Genomic DNA, 20195 nt, shown 5'->3' on the forward strand with positions numbered 1-20195 from the left:
GCTCTGATCTCTTTGTTGTTAGCTAATAAATTAAAGACTATTTATTATCTGCAATCCCTTTTTCCCCCTTTTAATGGTGACACATTTGTGGTGAATTATGGGGCAGCTTTATAAACTAGGCTGTGGGCCAGAATCGGCCCCGGCGTTCATGTGAATGTTCCGTCTCCCACTTGGCCTCCCAGCCTGGTGGTAAATCAAGGCAGCTGTCACAGCACACTAAGTTAGTGTGCGTCATCGGGGAAAGCAGGAAGCACTGGGGGTATAATTCTGTCCATCAAACTAATATGTTATATCAGTAGCTTTGTAATCTTCAGCAATAAGTTATGGGAAGTGACACCTAAGAATTCACTTTGAAAGCAACATGTTCCTCAGACCTTAAGCCAAAACAGACCCATTCCGCAGCAAGGGATTCTCTGTTTATATGAATGGATTTGTTGTTGCAGCTACAAGTCCTGTCCCATATCAATGGTTGCCATATTGTAGACATTCCACAGCAAAACTCTTCCCTCTGCTCAGAGTCTTTCCAGTAGACTCCGTAAAGCCTGAAAACACAAATTCCTTCTTTTCTTTCTTGGTCTTCATCTTTCTTTCTCTTCCTCCACCCCCACCCCCCAATTTAAAAGAAAAAATCATCTCCACTCTTTCTGTAACCTCCAGTAGCGGGCTAGATAAATATACCACTTGAATGTTATCATGACAAACTGAACTTCTGACATACAGGAATGAATGGGTGGCCTATTTCTCTTGTCCGTCCCCCTCTCCCCCTTTTCAACCTTTGCCTTGACAAATGTGGGAAATGACTGTGGACAACAGCAGAATACACACACACAACATATAAAGAACTGTCAGCTCTGTGTTTTTTTTAAATGCCCATTGTTCACATGACCCTGAAATAAGAAAAATACAAAGCTTCACAAGAGTTGAAGTTTACTCTCTACTACTATTATTTTTAGTGAGTTATTTAAAATGATCACTGAAGACTGAGAAGACAGGAATGTGGTGGTGGTGGTGGTGGTAGTAGTAGTAGTAGTAAAGGTAAAGGGACCCCTGACCATTAGGTCCAGTCGCGGATGATTCTGGGGTTGCTCATCTCGCTTTACTGGCTGAGGGAGCCAGCATACAGTTTCCGGGTCATGTCGCCAGCGTTACTAAGCCGCTTCTGACGAACCAAAGTAGTGCACGGAAACGGCGTTTACCTTCCCACTGGAGCGGTACCTATTTATCTACTTGCACTGGCATGCTTTCAAACTGCTAGGTTGGCAGGAGCAGGGACCGAGCAACGGGAGCTCACCCCATCACAGGGATTTGAACCACCGACCTTCTGATCGGCAAGCCCTAGTAATAATAATAATAATAATAATAATAATAATAATAATAAGTAATCTAAATTGGCAAACAGATTATGTGATGTCTCATTTCAAGCTAGGGTGTCCTATGCAGCAAAAGAGAAAATCAGATGTAGAAACAAATGTCTTGAGCAAGGAACAAGTCAGCAAAAGTCTTGCTGGAGCTGTTAAAATAAGAAAGAAAGAAGCAGCTTGTTGCACATGTTTTGATATAGTTAAGCCAGCTGCCCAGACTGTACTTCTGAATGGAGAATGTGAACAAATTTTGGTTACTGTGTTTTCAACAAGCAAAAGACAATGAGCAATAGCCCAGGATAAATAACCAATGAGTGCTTTGGGGGTCAATAATCAATAGTGAAAATGCATATATGCAAATCTTGAAAAACATTATGTGTAATGCTGTGGAAGGCAGAAATATTGGGGTGGCCGGATAGGGAAACCAGGAGGTACACTGTGCCTCTGCAGCCTTCCCCTGCTTACAGCAGCCTCTGCAGGTCCAACTGAAGGAGCTCCAGAAATGCATTTTGCTAGATGCTGCCGCCAAAAGAGAAAAATGGCAATCATCCTCTTGCCTGTGCATGCACAGAAGTGCTCTGTGTGCACAGACAGTTTCTCTGTGCATCCCACCTAGCATCATTTAATGTGGCATGTGCCAAGAAGATTCAATTTTTAAAACCACATAACAATGACCAAACTGTGTGGCCCCCACCTCCAAAGGTAAACACTCCGACAAAATAGCAAAGCTAACTGAAGTTATTGCAAATTTAAATTCAGCCCAAGGGAAGACTTTGAACCATTCATGTTTTAAAACTTGCAATAAAAAAAACCCCAAAACAAAACCCAAAAGTATCGGCTTAATGGTTAGCCAACATCTTGTTTCATAAGGTCAGAAATAACTATCTGGAGGTTAATGTACTGGACCTGAGACTTCTACTAAATGCCAAGCTTTGAATTACTTTGAACAAGTGATTTGGCCTCCCTGTGCCTAGATTTTCAGCTTCTAAAACAAGAATGAAGAATAACTGCAGCTTTGAAAGGTGAGACATTTGACTCACAAGAACAACTATGGCCCTGCTAAGGCTTATAGATACATTTAAAGTCATTTGCAGTGTCAGATTTCAGAGTTTTGAGTTCTTTCCCTAGAATTCACAAAAGGCAGAATTTTATTGAATATAGAGATCCCAACAAAGCCAAATATTACTCAGAATATTTTGGCATTTTTCATCGAAATGTGCAATTTTTGTCAAACCTACTGTGAACATTCATCTTGTAACTGAGTGCTGCAACCCTCTGTGCCTGATTTCCACTGCAATGATGAATGTGCCAGCAAAACCTACATTCTATGTGAACATTTAAACCAACATTTGGTGGAGTTTTGTTTATCACAAAAAGAGCTTGGGGTCAAGTTCTTGATTGTGTCTATAGAAAAGCAAGCAAAGTCACTTAAAACTGCAAACTGATATTTATGCTGAATTTCTTCAAGATCAAGATGAATGGCCTCAGTTTTCAAATGTTCACAATGGTGCTTTTCCAGTTGGCCAACAAGCAGCAGGAGTAGCATTTTGAACACCCTGCTTTACACCTTTTCCTCAATTTTACTTGGTCTTCTGTTTTAGAATCATGGACCATAGATCTCCAGGGTAAATCATGGCTTGAGTAAAGGTTATAACTTAATATGACAGGAGATCTCCATTTTAAACTTTATTGACACCTATACCAGTCTTCTCTCAAAGGTGTCCTGGAAGGCATTCAGAAGACATTCTGAATTCCTAATACTTTATGTACAGATCCGCACTTGTAATCTAGTTACCAGCAAAATCTTTATCAACACCTGTTAAAGAGTGGTTGCTACGTGGGGTGCCAACTTGAATAAAATATTGGGGGGGGCAAGTGAGCCCTGCCCCACATAGTTGATCACATGACACTGCGCACACACCCTATTTGAATGGCACTGCCCATCAACTTTGGGGGGCATGGCCCCCTCAAATATTTTATGGGGGGGGGCTGAAGGGACCACAAGCTCTAGGAGTTGGTTCCTATGGTTGCCACAGATTAGTCATTGCCCACTTGGATTATTTTATTTCAACTTTTAATGAAGCAGAATAAAAATAGGGAAATGTGCAGGAAACTCTAGGGAGAGACAATAGAACGATAGAAATATTGGAAGTATAGGAATTTCTCATCTCAAACCCATTTCTTTAGGATGCATTGGCTAAAATTAGTACAAAAACCCTAGATTTTCAATGGCTCCAAGCTCCCACAAGGAACTTCACCTTACTCAATGCGATCAAGGAACCAATTTCTTGTCTTGCTGTTAGTGTGGGTTCTGTGGCAAAATTGTCACATACACTTTCTGTAGGTTTTTAAGAAGAGTTAGGGATTCTCTCTCTCTCATCTTTCTGAAAACTTCAGTAAACTAATTAGGCAGGTGGTAGGTCAAGGAGGGGACCACCACAGAAAAGCCTCTGCTCCCAATTGCCATCCATTTTACTAAGAGAAACAGCGCTCAGAGCAGAATCTACTCTCTGTAGTTCTCAGAGGCAAGAAGGGAAGGCATGGTTGGAGGAATCCCAGTTAATAAGAAGTTTGGGCAACCCAACACGGTTTGAAAGGAAATAAGTAAATCTAACTATTTCCACAACAGGGACTATACTTGGCTCCCTCAAAAGCATATTGTTTCAATCCTATACACGCTCTGACACTGTAATACAACTGTCAACTTCTCCTTTCTGTCTAATATAAACAGAGAGAATTAGAAAGAACAAACAGCAGTTGAGTTAATCCTTTGCTTCGCAAGTCTTCTGCTGACTTCATGATCTTCAGCTAGTTCTTGCCTATTTGTAAATGTTGTGAGGGCTAAACTGCATTGACACAGCAAGCTGGACCACAATTCCATAGAGAGCTTTGGGATTAGAGTGACTTCCACTCTACTCATTCCTGCTAATTTCTTTCCTGTAAATAATGAAATGTATAAGACCTGCAATTTGCGCCAAGTCAGACACACAATACCCGGCCCATATTGTTTAAATAAGCCTCACAGAATAGAGGCTACACACAAGTCCTGAGAGGCTTTCCATTTCATTTCTCATGTAAGTTTTCATTTTCCACTGCTCAGCCACTTCATAAAGTATTGCAACTTTGCTTTAGTGAAAATGTTAGCTTTGCTAGGAGTGGTTAAGAGACTGAGCTATGAACCAGAAAAATCTCTCAGTCTGCTCATCCTGTCTGCCATGTGAGCACAACACTGGCTTAATTTCCAGAGATGTTGTAAAGATTACTGAGGATACTATACGTTTGAATTCTATAAATATCGAAAGTTTACACATCATAGCATCCAAGATATAGCTATTGGTTACTGCCCTGTAATCATAACCAGATATGTCAAATTGTGTCCAGACAAAACAAAGTCTGACATTTGTGCTTGACATTGAAAACTAAAATTGTGTGGCATGGCTAAGTGCAGTCACACCCACTGGACCCACCTCCATTGCTGTGTCCCCTGCATCAAGGGCATGTATGCAGAGGGGAGCCTACTGTGTGCTCATAAGAATCTCTGTGATGCAGAACTACATGAACCTCACACCCAAATAGAGCTAGACTAACAAGCCTATTGTCTATACTGAGCTTTTGGTTATAGGATGTCAACAGAAACAACATAAAGATTCTTTAGATTGGTTAAAAGGCAGGTGCTGGTTGACAGAAATGGATTAATCAGTGGGCATTCCAGCAGAAAGGTACATGTTAAACATGGAGCTTACATACATTCTGTTATGTCTCAGAACTGAAATGCATTTCAGGATAAAGAGAACCTAAGTCTTTTGTGGTGTTCTGTATATTTCACATTTCAAGGCCGTCTGTTTACACATTGCTTCTCATTCTGGAAATCACTGTCTTCCCAGGGGTTATGGGTTCATCCATTAAAGAAGATCTGGACTCACGTGGTGAGATGAACCTATTGTTTTATTTCTTTGGATGACAATGCAGACTATGTTGTTGTGATTAGGGTGAGTTGAAAGGGGAACTGACATCAATATTGGCAGGATGAGTATGACACCTTGCATATCCCATTGCCAAGTAGACATGCATAATATCCAAGGGATTTTGGAAAAATGCACAGGGCAGTATCAATCAGTTAGTGTGCCCATAGGCTGGTCAGCGTACTCTTGTGGATTGCTCAAAGAACGTACAAAATGCATTAGAAGATAAGTATTGCTGAACTGAAGTATTCAATCTAGCAGTTTTCAGACATTTCAGTAAGGTGTGAATTAAGGGTCCTCTAAACGTTGGGTTAAACTTTAAGGGGGGAAATATTCTTACAACTGGTGGAGCAGCTTTTTCTTTCTTTCACTTTTTCTATAAACAAACAGCATACCAGAACTATGGAAGGCACCACATTGAGCCGCATGAAATGGAAGTCCATCAACCTCACCAAGAAACTTGCCCAGGTACAGCGGTCATCAACAGCTATCAGTCAGTCAATCACCCATTTCCACCACCCTTCTGAGTGATCCCCCCTCCCCATCCCCACCCCTCCCCACCCCTTCTCTACATAAGTGCCTGGAAACTTCCATTTCACTGTATCTGAAGAAGTGTGCATGCACACGAAAGCTCATACCAAAATAAAAACTTAGTTGGTCTTTAAGGTGCTACTGAAGGAATTTTTTTTATTTTACTTCGATCCAGACCAACACGGCTACCTACCTGTAACCAGCATACCAACTGTGCATTTAGAGTCTAGTCATGTGGATCTTTACACACTCATTTTGATCAACACACAATGGATGAAGCCTGTAAGCATTCTCCTCCACACATTCATTTCTACTCTGTTTAACTATCTTCACAGATTTACAATCTTCAAGGAACCATACATCATCTACATAAAAAATGAAATTCCCTAGCAACACTTTTTTTTCCTTTAAAAAAGCTGCTTTACTTTTCGAAACCACTGTCCATTATTCATATGTTAAGTGGGGGACAGATCTGGAAGTAAAATGAAACACAAAAACACCTTGAAAGACAATTAGTTTTAACTAATTCACATCTGAAGACAGAGAACAAACTTTTGTTACCACAGCTTTCAAAAAATAAATTTCTTCAAAACCTTGTCAGAGACCAGATGTATCCTAGTTACCATTACATAATGCACAATGTTTCACTTGTATAAAATGGAAGATAAGGGCCCAGGGGAAAATACAGTATACACTCTTTTAAAGTTGTTGCTAATGCCTTCAAATTGGGCGCCTGAGTGAAACAAGTGTTTTCAAAATGTAGAAATGGGTCGAAAGGAAGGGTTGGGCTGTCACTTCTGGACTCATCAGAGTCTTGTTTCAAACTGTCTCTTTCCAGAATTGATGAAAATTGCAGCCATGTTAATAGAATTCCATCTACCAGTAGTAATGTTCTGAATGCTCTCCCCACAAAGGTCCACCTGTTTGCATGGGGACACTGGCAATTTGATTCCCACTCAATTCAGTAAAACCATGCCAGGAGGGCATTAAAACATAATAAATGCATGAACTGGAGTCCAATCATGTGGTTAGGATCTCTTTCACACAGAGAATCATTTGAATCAGGTCTTCATTTGTTATGCATCTAAGGCTGGATCTAGACATATCAAAGAAGCGTTTCAGTTAAACGCGTTGCAAACTTTGTATGAGAAATCGGGTAAGCAAAAATGGAACTCCACAGCACCATCTGGTGTCACAGTGTTAGAATGCATAAACAACACATATAGAGTGTTTTTTTCTTTGCCAGTGTAGCGGAGTCCTATGTCAAGTGTGGAGAACCTTTGGTCCTCCAGATGTTGTTGAACTACAACACCTGTCACACCTGGCCATTGGCTGATGGAAGTTGTAGTTCAGCAACATCTGGAAGGTCAAAGGTTTCCCCGTTCCTGATCTAAGTGGTATGTAACATCAAAAAAGGAGTGAGAGGAGTATGGAATGTTTGCATTTCAGAACTGCCTTTCTGGTTCCGACCAATCCAGACACATATTCTGTTTTTCAACAGGGAGCACTTACAAGTCTTGCTTCTGAAATAACTGAGGGAATTACCAAGGAAAACATGGACTTCCTTTCATTTGTCTCTAGCCCCTGGTATTCAGAACTATACAATTCTATACTGTGGAAAGTGGAAATTATCTGACCAAGAGTTCATTTACTTTGTGCAAATCCTATATAAACCGGGGCATAAACTTTAAATTAAGAGGGTATTCTTGGCTGATTTATGAGGTTTTAATGGGAAAGCAATTGATAAGTTTTGTTATGTGATGTTCAACATATTATCAATTTAAACCTGTTTTTCCTCCAGTGAACTAAAGGCAGAATATCAGCAGTAGAGTGATAAAATTTGGAAGGCAGGAGTTTGTCCCTCAAACCACACTAGCAGAGAAAGTCCATAGCCATGCCCTCAAGGAGAGCCCGCAACTGCAAGCAGCTGTTAAATATCAATATGTATATGTATACACATGTCAAATAGTATGATACCCTTTTTATTAGGATCAGCTGAAAGTTGCAGAATAAGAAGCTAGTAAAAAATGGTTTAGTGGTTATGACATTGGGCTTTGGCTGGAGAGACCTAGCTTCATTTTCCTTTGAGCTATGAAGTTCATCTTGAGACAGTCACAGTCCGAGCCTAACATACCTAACAAAGGGATCATGTGCCAAGCCAAACCTGTCTTTCAATCACTATCACCACCACAAGCTTACAACACTGGCAAATTCTGCTGCAGCAGATGATGTCGTCCTTCCCCCACATTCCTGCTCCCTGATGCCACTGAAGAAGACAATGGTTTTATCCATTTTATTCTGTGAGGTATGCTAGGTCAAGAGCTGGGCTAAAATCATTCCATGCTGCTGGTGCAAAAATCACATATTTGTGTTCTCCTACCGGTATGTGTAATATCTCTCTAGAAGAAGAAATAAAAACTAGCATAGAGTTGAGTTTCATTTTAAGACGAAAGTCCCATTTTAAACTGGTATTTCCCACTGACAATCTGGTACATAGTCCACCATTTCATCTGGTACATAGTCCATCACTTCATCACAGGGACTGACCCAAGTCATCCCATGAATTTCATGGTTCAGTGGGGATTTGAACCCATATATTGCAACAGTCTTTTCCTTTGCCAGGGTCTTGGATGTTGGGAAAGATTGAGGGCACTAGGAGAAGGGGACGACAGAGGACGAGATGGTTGGACAGTGTTCTTGAAGCTACGAACATGAGTTTGACCAAACTGCGGGAGGCAGTGGAAGACAGGAGTGCCTGGCGTGCTATGGCCCATGGGGTCACGAAGAGTCGGACACGACTAAATGACTAAACAACAACAAATTGCAACAGTCCAATATCCCACTACCCCACACTGACTCTATATGTGTATATGCTATATTCTGTTTTCTACCCTGTCCACAAACTCCTGCTCCAGAATTAAAGTGAGAAAGGGGATTTTCGGGGTGGGGGTGAATGTTTCATAGGTTTTTTTAAAAAATACAATCCCAGGTAATTCTAATCTGCCCTTCTATTAAATGGATTTATGCAAATAACATGCCAGCTGCTTCAAATGAATGAGCCTAATGCTAGTTCCCTGTGTTATCACAATCAACTGATCCTCAGCACCAAAGTTTAAAAATGATCCCCATTTAAAAGCCTACAACTAAAATGGTATTTCTTCCCCCCCCCCATTAATTTGTGGCAGTCATTTTGATGGTGGGGAAAGTTGACAGAGAAATGTGTTCGAACAAATAGCATAATACCACAACTTGCCCTCCAAGCACACTGCAGCTTTAATCTCTGATGGCGGGAGAACAGTAAACAGCGCAGGCAGGGGGTTCTCCTTAACCCACACATGGCTAATAAGTTTAAGATAGCAGGCCAGTGCATTTAAATAAAAATCCAGAGTCAGTTTAATAGTATTTGTTATAAAGCTATATCTAATTATATTAGTCAATCTTTATTAGAAGGCTCATAAGTGCAGAGAACTCTATTATAATCCGTCTTTCTAATGATCTCCTCACTATCATAGTCATAAAAGTCTGGGATAAATTAATCATCTGTTTGCAATCATGAGTAAACATCGAGTCAATTAACAATTGATAAATAAACAGCAGACTCCTGAGGCTACTGCTATTAGAAATGCAGGCACTGCTCATCTCCCACACAGCAGCACAGTTCCGCCATTTAATTTCAGTGTGTGTTTCAGAGCTAGGCCAAAACTATTTATCTAACTCTTGGTCACATGGACTAGGGGAGAGTTTAAACAGAGGGACACACACAAACACAAACACTGCTTGAGCTTTTGCTCACATTCACGCTACACACAGTCATACATAATTTTCCCTTTTTAAGCAAACAAACAAAAATCAGGAGGGCAGGAGATACTTAATCAAAACAAATGAACTATCCTCTAGTGGGTGAGAATACAGGTCTTATCTTTTCTCTATGAAGGAGAGGAGCAGTTTAGCGGTGATTGTTTTGAAAGAAAAAGCCTTCCTGAAGTTAAAGCACTTCTTTTCTACCTGTTGATCCATCACCCTTTGTTGCAAATTTCTATGACTGTTTTTGGTTCTGTAAATTCCCCCGGAAACTGCATGGAAGAAACATTTTGGCCTTCCTTTGCCATCAGGGACCTTCTCCAAGCTTGGACATTGTGATATACAGCCCCAGCACTTACTTGAGCCATACTTGGTACCCAGGACTTGAACAAAACACACACAAACACTTTCAATAGTTAATCAGTATGTTTCAGTTGCCATCTAAGTTCCATAATCATGCTGCCAAGGAAGATTATCTCTTACTGTACAGGAAATTCAAATTTTGATATTGAAATGGGGATAGGAAAGTTCAGCTCAACAATCCTAAAGGATGATGCTATTACAGTATACCCAAGCAATAGCTAACTGACAGCTCACTTTCACACAACATTATTTGTTTATTTGTTTACATTTATATCCCAGCTTTTCTCCAAGAGTTCTATATGAGATACATGGTTTCCACCCAGTCCCAACCATATTACCACCACAACAACCCTGTGGGGTAGGTTAAGTTGAGCATTAGTGGCTTGCCCAATATCACTCAGTGAGCTTCATGGCCAAGTGGGGATTTGAACCTTGGGTTCCTGGTGAAGCAACAGCTATGAATGTGAATATTTGCCAGCAGAGCTTCACTGGCAAGTTTATTTTACTATCCAAATCCCTTTTTCAGAAAGTCCAGCATTTCCACAAAGCAATGCTAGATGAAAGGGTGCAACCAAAAGATGGGGGGGGGGTGCTCCTGAAGTATTTGGTAGCAGAAAAGGAGGTGCAAAAAATGTAAGGCTACATAAAAATCTTATAATCCACGACCAGCCTTGATTGCAATTTTTCCACGGATAGCAATTAATTTATGGCTTAAAACACAGGAGATAGAGAATCCTGTTAATCAAGAAAAAGGGAGCCATTTATTGCAACTGTTCCTTTAGAGCATTTAATAACATTGCATCAGCTTGCACACAGCAAAATAAAAATTGAGGAATGGAGGAGGAAGGTTAACAGGAGACATGCCAGAATTAGAAAATGAGGTTCAAGGCAGTATTTCAACTGTGAATTTTTAAACTTTAATGAAGTTGGCATACACTCCTGGTGTTAGATAACAAATCCTGGTGTCAGTACTATAGAAATAATCCACTTGCAACCCTGAACAATTTTACATTTCTGACATTCTAACACCTTATAAACTGTATTGATAGCCCACATATACCATAATACTTAGGAGCTCACCCATAAGAAATATTTTCATAAGGCAGAACTGTGTAAAAGCATATAAAAGCAACATGAATTCTGAATAGTAACTCAAAACTCCATATTGATCGAGGATGCTTCCATTGTTTAGCCAAAGGCTAAACCGACCCTAGCTGCAACCTAACATGCTAAATACCAGTAAACTATTCCATCAAAGTTCCTACAGGTTCCAGTTGTGAGCGAGTCGCTGTCCTGCAGACTTGGAAATCATGGCCATGTTGATACATAATGGACAGCTTTTCTTGTCCACATAGTCAAGGCCTGAAAGGTACAGTTACTTCAGGGATAGTGTCCCAAGGTGATAACTAACTTCTGCCCAAGCAAGAACTTCCAGGGTGCTTCTGCCAGTCACTTTCTGCCTGCTTTAGGCCATTCATACATGACTGGGTTTCTCTGTTGGACAGTCTGGCACCCAAAGACTTGAAGCAATCAGGCCTCAGTTCCCTACACACTGGGTCCACCAGCAGAGCTGATGATAGAAGGGAATGTAACATTGGAGCATCCTTAATTAATATATACAGTAAAAAACAAACAAACCACATAACAATTTAATGCTCCGCAAAAAGGTGTATCTTTAGGAGCTGGTGGAATGCCAACACTGATGGGGACTCTCATGTTTCAGCAGGGAGGACACTGCACAACAGTGGTGCCACCAGTGAAAAAGCCTGCCTCTGCATTACCACATCATGTATATTCTCGTTTTGACTATAAAAGAGCATGCAAGATAGCTAACAGCATTCAAAAATTACAAGCAAACAATCATAGTAATCAAAAATTAAAACAATTCTGTAATAACAATAAGAGATAACATGACAAGTAAATCAATCAAAGCCATCAGAGTCAGCATAAAAACCCAGGTTAATAATAATAATGATAATAATAATAATAATAATAATAGCCTGCCCTTTTAAAAAAAAGTATTCCTGGAAATAAGGGGAGGGAGTGAAAAAAGCCCATGGGAGAGAATTCTACCCCCGGGGTGCAGCCATAGATCATAGCTGCCAAGTTCTCCCTTTTTTTAAGGGAAATTCCCTTATGCTGAATAGGCTTCCTTGCGAGAAAAGGGAAAACTTGGCAGCTATGCCATAGATGAGGCCAACTTGTGTGACCTGATCAACCTAGTATCAGGCCAATGGAAGGAACAAGAAGTACCAACGAAAGAAGAGCGGCAGATGAAGATGATGGACTTTGCGGGACTGGCGAAGCTGACTGCGAACATCCGAAACCAATGTGATCAAGCATTCCAAAAAGACTGGAGTAAATCTATGCAATATCTGAAGGACCATTGTAAGCAACTATCAACACCAGCAGGGTTGTAAGAAGACTTGCAACATTAACTGTATTTACCTTTTTATATTTATTTTAAAATTAAGAAATTTCAAATGAGTGAGTTGTAAATTGGAAAATGTATAAATGCTATGATATAGAGGTTAACTTTGAAAACCACAAGGCGAGAGGGAGGGGAGTTAATATGCTCTTAAGAGCTAAAGAAGTAAAGTGAATAATGATGATGTGATTAAATATTATAAAATGGAAAATCAATAATAATAATAATAATAATAATAATAATAATAGTAATAAACCTAGTATCAGGCCATATCAGAATACAGAGAAGGGCTCGCCTTAGATAGGATGTATCACTGTGGATAGGATGGTAGCAATTTCACTTATCATCTTCCTATTTCCGTCAAGGATGGATCCAAAGTAGTTAGAGAAAAATAAAAGCTCAGCCTGTCTGCTCTGTTTAAACCCCAACACCCAAGAATCTAGAGGGGGGAATCTTGCACCCATGGATCTCTGTTCCCCCACTAACCTGTAACAATATTTTCAGGGGCCACTTTCAGTTTGCAGGCCTCCAGTTGATTACTCCAGTTCCAAAATGAATGGACATTTCTTCTCCCTTATTTTACTGGCAAAATTGTTCTTCTCAAGAAGAACAGAAAACCCCAAAGAACTAAAAAAAACTTGCCCAAAAGACATTGGCCCCAACTTGGAGTGAATTATCCATCTGTTCAATCAGTTTCTTTTCAGCAACCTTTAGACACATTCCTGAGTATGAACCACCTTCTCCTATATTGAGCTGTAACTTACGACAGCAGCTTTAATTAAGATCTACTGCATAACATGGAAATAGAGCACATGTATTTGACCATGCCAAGTGTAATTGGTTGACTGCTTTCTTTTGTCATTTGATTGAGGACCTTGATCATATTCATTTTAATAAAATTAGGACAAGTATCATTTCAGAAAGAGAAGTAATTATCTCTAAACTGTAATCTGCCTTCCTTCGAAACATATGACATGGAGAGTTCTCCTTAATGGCAAAGTTACAGTCGAAAGACTTAATTAAGCATCTTTTCTAATCAAATTAACTTTCACTTCCTAAGTAGAGGTTTCTAACCTCAAAGTGGCTTTAAACCATTGTTTCTTTCAGCCATTACCTTTGAAGAGAAATATAATATCCTCTTGAAGTGATCCTCTTAGAATGAGCTATTATCACTGACTACAGATACAGATATAAAGCTGAAATAACACACACAAACACATACTGCTTCACCGGCTATTTCAAGCAAAGTTTGAAATCTTTGGAATTAGCTCTGATGCCAGCAGGAAGTCCATTACATCCTGCCCCTCCCCATGATCCCATGGAGATCCCTCAAAGGGCACTTATGCATAGGCTAGCCCATCTCAGAATAAGTAGTTTATATAACTGGATATCCTAACCTGGTCTTGTTTTTTAACAGACTCCTCTCTGAGCAGACAGGCTGTGGGTTCCGCTGGAAGCAGAGAAGCTGTTTCCAGATCAGGACACCAAGCTGTAATTGTGGCCATTTTAACTTAATCCCTGCAGCAATTTCACTCCTCTCTCTTCATGCTGTAGACACAGGACAGCTGTGTAACGATCCAAAAATGCATGCTACTGAAAATGTGGCAGAGAAATGTGTTATCACATAAATATATTATTTAATGCCCAAGGTTATTGTTATTAGCGCTATGGTTTTGTTCTAATGTTTTGCATTTTGCTTTCTCTAAAGGAAATTGCTTGGTTATTTTTCATCATTAGAGTTTTGCAAGTTCAACCTGACTTACTCCTAGTATGCGCATGATCGTTAGATTTAAGAGCAAAACAGCAGGGAAATAGTCAGAGGAACACACCATTAAGTCCTTTCTTTATCATCCTTCTCTTGCCTCCCTTCACTAAGCATGCTGATTCCCCCGCTATTTTTGTTAAATTGTGATAGACATCCAAACAGTGAATGTGCAGGTTTTGTTCATGGTTGATCCAGGCTGTTTGCCCAGCACCATGACAAGCACCTGTGTTTGAAGTGGAGTCTGCTATTGTAATATTTAGTGAATAGGATTTCATTGGGAACTGATCTGTGTGCAGTGAGGAAAAAGGTCCTTTTACACACTACTTGTAATGGAGTGGAAAATTACATTTCCCATTGCAAGAACATCCCCATTAGTGGGAAAGCATATTCTTTAGCAGAGAGCTGGAATGCACCTCAGGCAGTGACGGGGTGACAGCCCAAGTAATGGAGGCTTGGAAAGACCTGGAAGATACTGAAATGGAAAAATGTTTTTCTTTATACATTGTGGTTGCTTCATAAACGTTCTTCCCTGATACATCAGAAGCAATTGGATTTGGAACACTGAGGTAACACACAAATTTAAACAAGCATGCTTGTCATTTCTGAGAAGGAAATATACCCTTGTAGAATAGAAAATGTTATAATATTCTCCTTAAGTGACTGTCCTAACCACTCAGTTTATGGTAGAGATGCTCCATTGTTTTAGTCCGCTGCTTTAACTCTGCTACAAGGGAGATTTCATAAAGTTTGATGGCTTAGGACCGGTTCATGCATTATGAAAGCCAAGTGGAGACCGCTTGAAACAGGCTGTACTGGGCCATTGATCCACAATGCAAAGTCATAATGAGAACAATGGCTTCCCTCATGGATTGCTCTGAACAAGTGCAAAATCTCCATGGCACATTGACTGGCATTCCTGACAGGAGCTGTTGGTAGCTCCTATGTTAATGGCTGCCAATAGTGATGCTCCTTACGTTTATCCATCTCACAACATGTTAAAAGTATTGCAGAATCATGACCTTTGCCTTTGAAACTAGACTTCTGCCCATAATTCATACTGAGAGTGTTATGAGCTTACGCACTTATCTTATGTTCATGTACAAGCTAAGTTCCTCAGAATAGATGCTTTAAAAGGCAGTTCCTGAACGGGTGTTTGGCAATTGTTTGTTCCTTGCTGACAGTGACGTGAACTTTTAAAAAATGGGCATGCAAATTTCTCCCACACACCCTAAAGGCAGTGCAGGCATTGTGTAAATGGGATCACTATAAAAGCAAGTCACAAGTCACAAAATATAAGAAGAGCTCTGCTGGATCAGACCAAAAGCCTATCTAATAGTGACCAATCCAGTGTTCATTGTTAACAAGCGTCCACACCATCAGTTATGTATTTTTTTATTTTATTTTTGCAGGACCTTGAATTTGCAGCAGGACATGGTTTTCTTAGAATGCATTGAGCATATGCAAATTTCAAATACTGTACACCTGAACTGTGCACAAATGCACAAGGTAAAATAAGGGTGGTCAGTTACATATCAAAAAAGAGGACAAAACAGGACACATCTACATATGCTAAATTTTGTGCATATTTAGAAATAATAACAATAATTTAAATAGAAATCTAATACATCTCACCCAGTGCTATTTTTCTAGAAAAAGAGGTGCCAGAACTCATCATGAACACCTCCCTCGTTCTCTTAGAATGGCAATGGCATACACCCAAGTAGAGCCGGAACTAAGTTCTGGCAATTTCTAGCTGAAAAAAAGCCCTGATCTCACCATAGAGAGGAAGGCTGAGATCAGATCACTTGTGCGCCTGCTCTTTTGGTGGCATCTTTTGAAGGGCAACTTCAAAGCCCCTGGTCTTCCTTCCTCTAATTCTTTATCTTTAATCCAGACCTCAACCAGGCAATTTTTCAAAGAGAAGACTTTTTCCAGAGACCATCTTCTGCCAGATCCTTCAAACAGAGAACTCTTCACTGTAAAGGATACACATGACCACCCTAACTCAAACTTCAAAACAAGCACCCCATATTCTGCAATACCACAAGACCCATCCTTCACATATCTTTCAACTAGACTATTGCCTCAGTTGGATGTGCAAATGTTATAAAGTTCCTCTGATGTGTACCAAGGCTAACTATCATGAAACTGTTTTTGTAATTGCATCACTTTGAAGTAGTAACTGTAGCAAGGGCGTACCCACCATGCGGCAAGTTAGGGCAGCTGCCCTACTCTAGAAGCAGGGCTGGTGGGCAGAGGCGGAGCACAGCCCGGCGGAGCGCGAGTTCGCCGTTCCCAACCGCCGCGCTGCGCCCTCCCTCCAGCTCCCCGTCGCGCCCTCTGGCAAGGCCAAGCGCGGCGGGGAACCAGAGAGCACGGCGCGGCGGGCGGGAACGCTGAACTCGTGCTCCGCTGGGCTGGGCTCCGCCTCCGCCCACCAGCCCTGCTTCTAGGGAGGGGCACAGCCCGGCGGAGCTCGAGTTCGCTGTTCCCGCCCACTTTGTGGCCCCTCCCCTTCCGTGCCTTGGCCCCTCCCCTTGCCCCCCCCCTAGTTTTGATCCTGGGTACGCCCATGAACTGTAGTCACTAACTGTAGGCAGATATGGCTTGCCACTTTACTTGAACAGATCTGTTGCTAATATATGGCAAGCAGCTCCTGCTGGGTAGACTCCTGAGTGCCATGGACTCTCTGGAATTCTGTTTTCAGTTTGCACAATGGTCACAGTTTTGGACCATATCTTCACTTTAGGCCTTTCAATTGGGCTAGCACAATGTATCCCTTGTCCTTCATTCGCAGCCTACCATTCCAACGTATCCTTGGTGAACCCCACTCAGGATCTCTGGGCACACTCCTTTGAACACCATTACATTTTCTAAAGATACATCAGCTCTGTCATTCCAGAAGTCACTGTGTGTGCCATCTCTGCATGAGCCATCCTGCTTCATGGTGAGTCAACGCACCAACGCTATCTGTTGCCTTCTACCAGCATATGTGAGGATGCAATAAGTGTTGCAGGATCATGATCCCTGCAAAAGTGCACACTAAGAATTTACAATTGTCTGTATGCTTTTGCACACTTCCTGGGCAGGGATATTTTTTATAACCAAGGTTATAAAAAAAGCTATCTGTCAGTATTTAATAGGCATATTGAATCAATGAATTAGAAGTGGGGACAAAAACAAACAGGAAGACCAAAGTTATTCCACATATACCAATTCAAGTACTCTGGCCTAATTTGAATGGGTGAAAAGTGGAATAACAGCTAAATAATGTTCATATGTGAAAAAGTCATAAGGCTTTCTTTTCTTTTGTTCACTACCCCCAATACTCTCTCTCTCTCCTTGCTCTGACTCTAGTTAGAAAGGTTTTTGCTTGTTGCATTTCCTTCTTCTGACTAGCTCTTCTGGTGGCACAGTAAAAAAGGATATAGTGCTAATTCCCAAGACTCCTGGTCTGAATCAGATAGGAAATTGTATCCAGTGATACAATTTAGTTACCTTTAAAAAGGTTTATTGATTTCTATCTTTGTTTTTCATTATGATGGTTTTATGCATGTTTGTTTTTTAATTGGTTTGTGCATTTGAATTGAGTTTTAGCTTCTATTTTATTTGTGCACTGCTTGGAGAGTGATCAAGCAGTTTATAAATCTTCTAGATAAATAAACAAACCCTTCAGCATCTAACCCCACCACTGCAATGGCAGCCAAATGCACACTGACCAAGGTGTTGTTGTTGTTGTTTAGTAGTTTAGTCGTGTCCGACTCTTCGTGCCCCCTGGACCAGAGCATGCCAGGCACTCCTGTCTTCCAGTTTGGTCAGACTCATGTTGGTAGCTTCAAGAACACTGTCCAAACATCTTGTTCTCTGTCGTCCCCTTCTCCTAGTGCCCTCCATCTATCCAGAATGGATAGGTTTGATCTTTTTGCACTACATAGGACTCTCAAGAGTCTCCTCCAGCACCATAATTCAAAAGCATCAATCCTTCTGTGATTATCCTTCTTTATGGTCTTGTGGGTCAAAATTATCTATAACCCAGTTAACACTGGATGTTCAGCTATTTCCTTTGGTCTCAGGACAACCTAGCAGATGTTGGCACTGAAGAGGAGGATTCCATTTTGTTACATATATTTTTTGCTTCAGGCCAGCATTCCTGATGCATAACCTTGTGAAACTTAAACAGAAAAGAATCCCGTGGCATGCTAAAGGCTAAGCAATATATCACAGCGCAAACTTCTGTGGACCACAGCTCATTTAGTCAGAGGTATAAAAAGACAGAAAGCATTGAGGACATTTTAAAACAAACTAGATTTTGTTGTTTCCATATCAAGTTACAGACCACCCCATCCCAAAGGCTTGGGTGGGAAGAGAAACAGAAACTAGTTATGATGCTCACTTAGCTGAGCCACTGCCTCTCCCTTAATCCAATAAAAGGAGCAATTCCATACAACCCAGACCTATAAACCAGTGTGATATTCACCATTTATGCTAAACGAAATATGCATTCCACTCCATTTTTATGCATTCGATCTAAATGTACACAATATCTATGGTATATAATTATCTGCCTTAGAGAGTTCAATTTATTGTTTAAAAATAGAATAGATATTATAGAAAAGAGCAGTGTGGTAAAATGATTCAAATTATATTGGAGCGGTGGGAGGTGTGGTGGCGGGGGGACTTGCTTAGCAACCCAACAGGAAAAAAATAATCTCAATAATACTCCTGATCATATTTTCCACTGTTAAGAGAGCAAAAATTGTGTGGGTGAGAAATAAATATAAATTTCTCGATGGCACCATCATTGGCATTTCTAAGCATTCTTTTTCTAAATATATTCTTTATCTGAGCTGTCTTGAAGTACTTTTAATATAATTAAAGGCACAAAATGAGTGCCAGACTTGTCAATTTCGACAACAAAGTGCTGAAAGTCTTAGTGAAACCGAAAGATCCATCTCCCACACATTGTAATGAATAGGTTCATAAAAGGAAAATAGTTTAATTACATTTTAGTTCATGGATTGTTAATAGGCTGTAGTATCTAAATTGAATAATGTGATTCTGGTATAATAATTATGTGTAAATGAACTTGTTTAAATGATATTTTACAGCTTCTTTATAAAATTACAGCTAGAGGCAATGCAGTGATAGACACACAAAGGCCGTGCAAAAATTATCATAAACTATTAGCTTGTTTGCAAAGGGTTTTATGTTAATCTTTTAGTACTTAAAGCACTCTGCAATTAACATATCACGGGGAGCTGCCTTGAAGCAAAGCCATGCAAATTGAAGTACTCAGATAAAAAGCCATTCACATTTTCTTTAAAAAAATGAAAGAAAAAGGGTAGCATAGCACTCAAAGAAGACTGGTTTTATATTTGAGATTAAGGAGGTGTAATGATTGTGTTATCTAACGACGGTTGTAATTAAAGCTTTTCTCCTGAAGACATGACAATAGATACGGCATTGATTTCGCTGTTTTAATTGTGAAAGTCATTTCATTCCAGGGCAGAAGATATTTATAGCCTAAAATCAAAGGGCTAAAAGATGGCTTTGTTGATATTACTTGTTCAACAGCTGCCTTGTGGCTTGATACACAGATGAGGGGAATGGTGAAAGAAATCCAGGAGGTGCTCTGTATTGTAATTTTCCTGCTGGTTTCCTTTCCTTTTATTGAAGGGGGGGGGGAGGCAAGCTAGGAATCTGGATAGAATCGTAAACAAGCAGTCTTTTCACATCTCAGCTCTGTTTTTCCTCCATTAGATCCTCCTGAACAAAAGGAGTCATAAAAGGACCAGGACTAAGGCTTTTATGGCTGCACTTCACCAACGACAAAAGTTTATGCAGTAAAGCCATCATCTGTTCTCAGAGATATCACACTTTTAGTGGAATATAGAACTCTCCGTGTGACAATAATTCCAGTTATCAGAAGCACTACAGAGGCGAAACAAAACAAAGGGCAAAGAGCACAACAGTTGCTGTGTTTT

General features: G+C 40.4%; 1 protein-coding gene across 1 annotated transcript in view; it reads right to left on the minus strand.

Moving 5' to 3' along the window:
- Window positions 1-20195, minus strand: part of LRMDA (leucine rich melanocyte differentiation associated) — a 748100-nt gene that overhangs the window by 172695 nt on the left and 555210 nt on the right. The window lies entirely within an intron of this gene.

This window comes from Zootoca vivipara, chromosome 5, assembly GCF_963506605.1.
Source record: "Zootoca vivipara chromosome 5, rZooViv1.1, whole genome shotgun sequence".
In the NCBI taxonomy this organism is placed as follows: domain Eukaryota; kingdom Metazoa; phylum Chordata; class Lepidosauria; order Squamata; family Lacertidae; genus Zootoca; species Zootoca vivipara.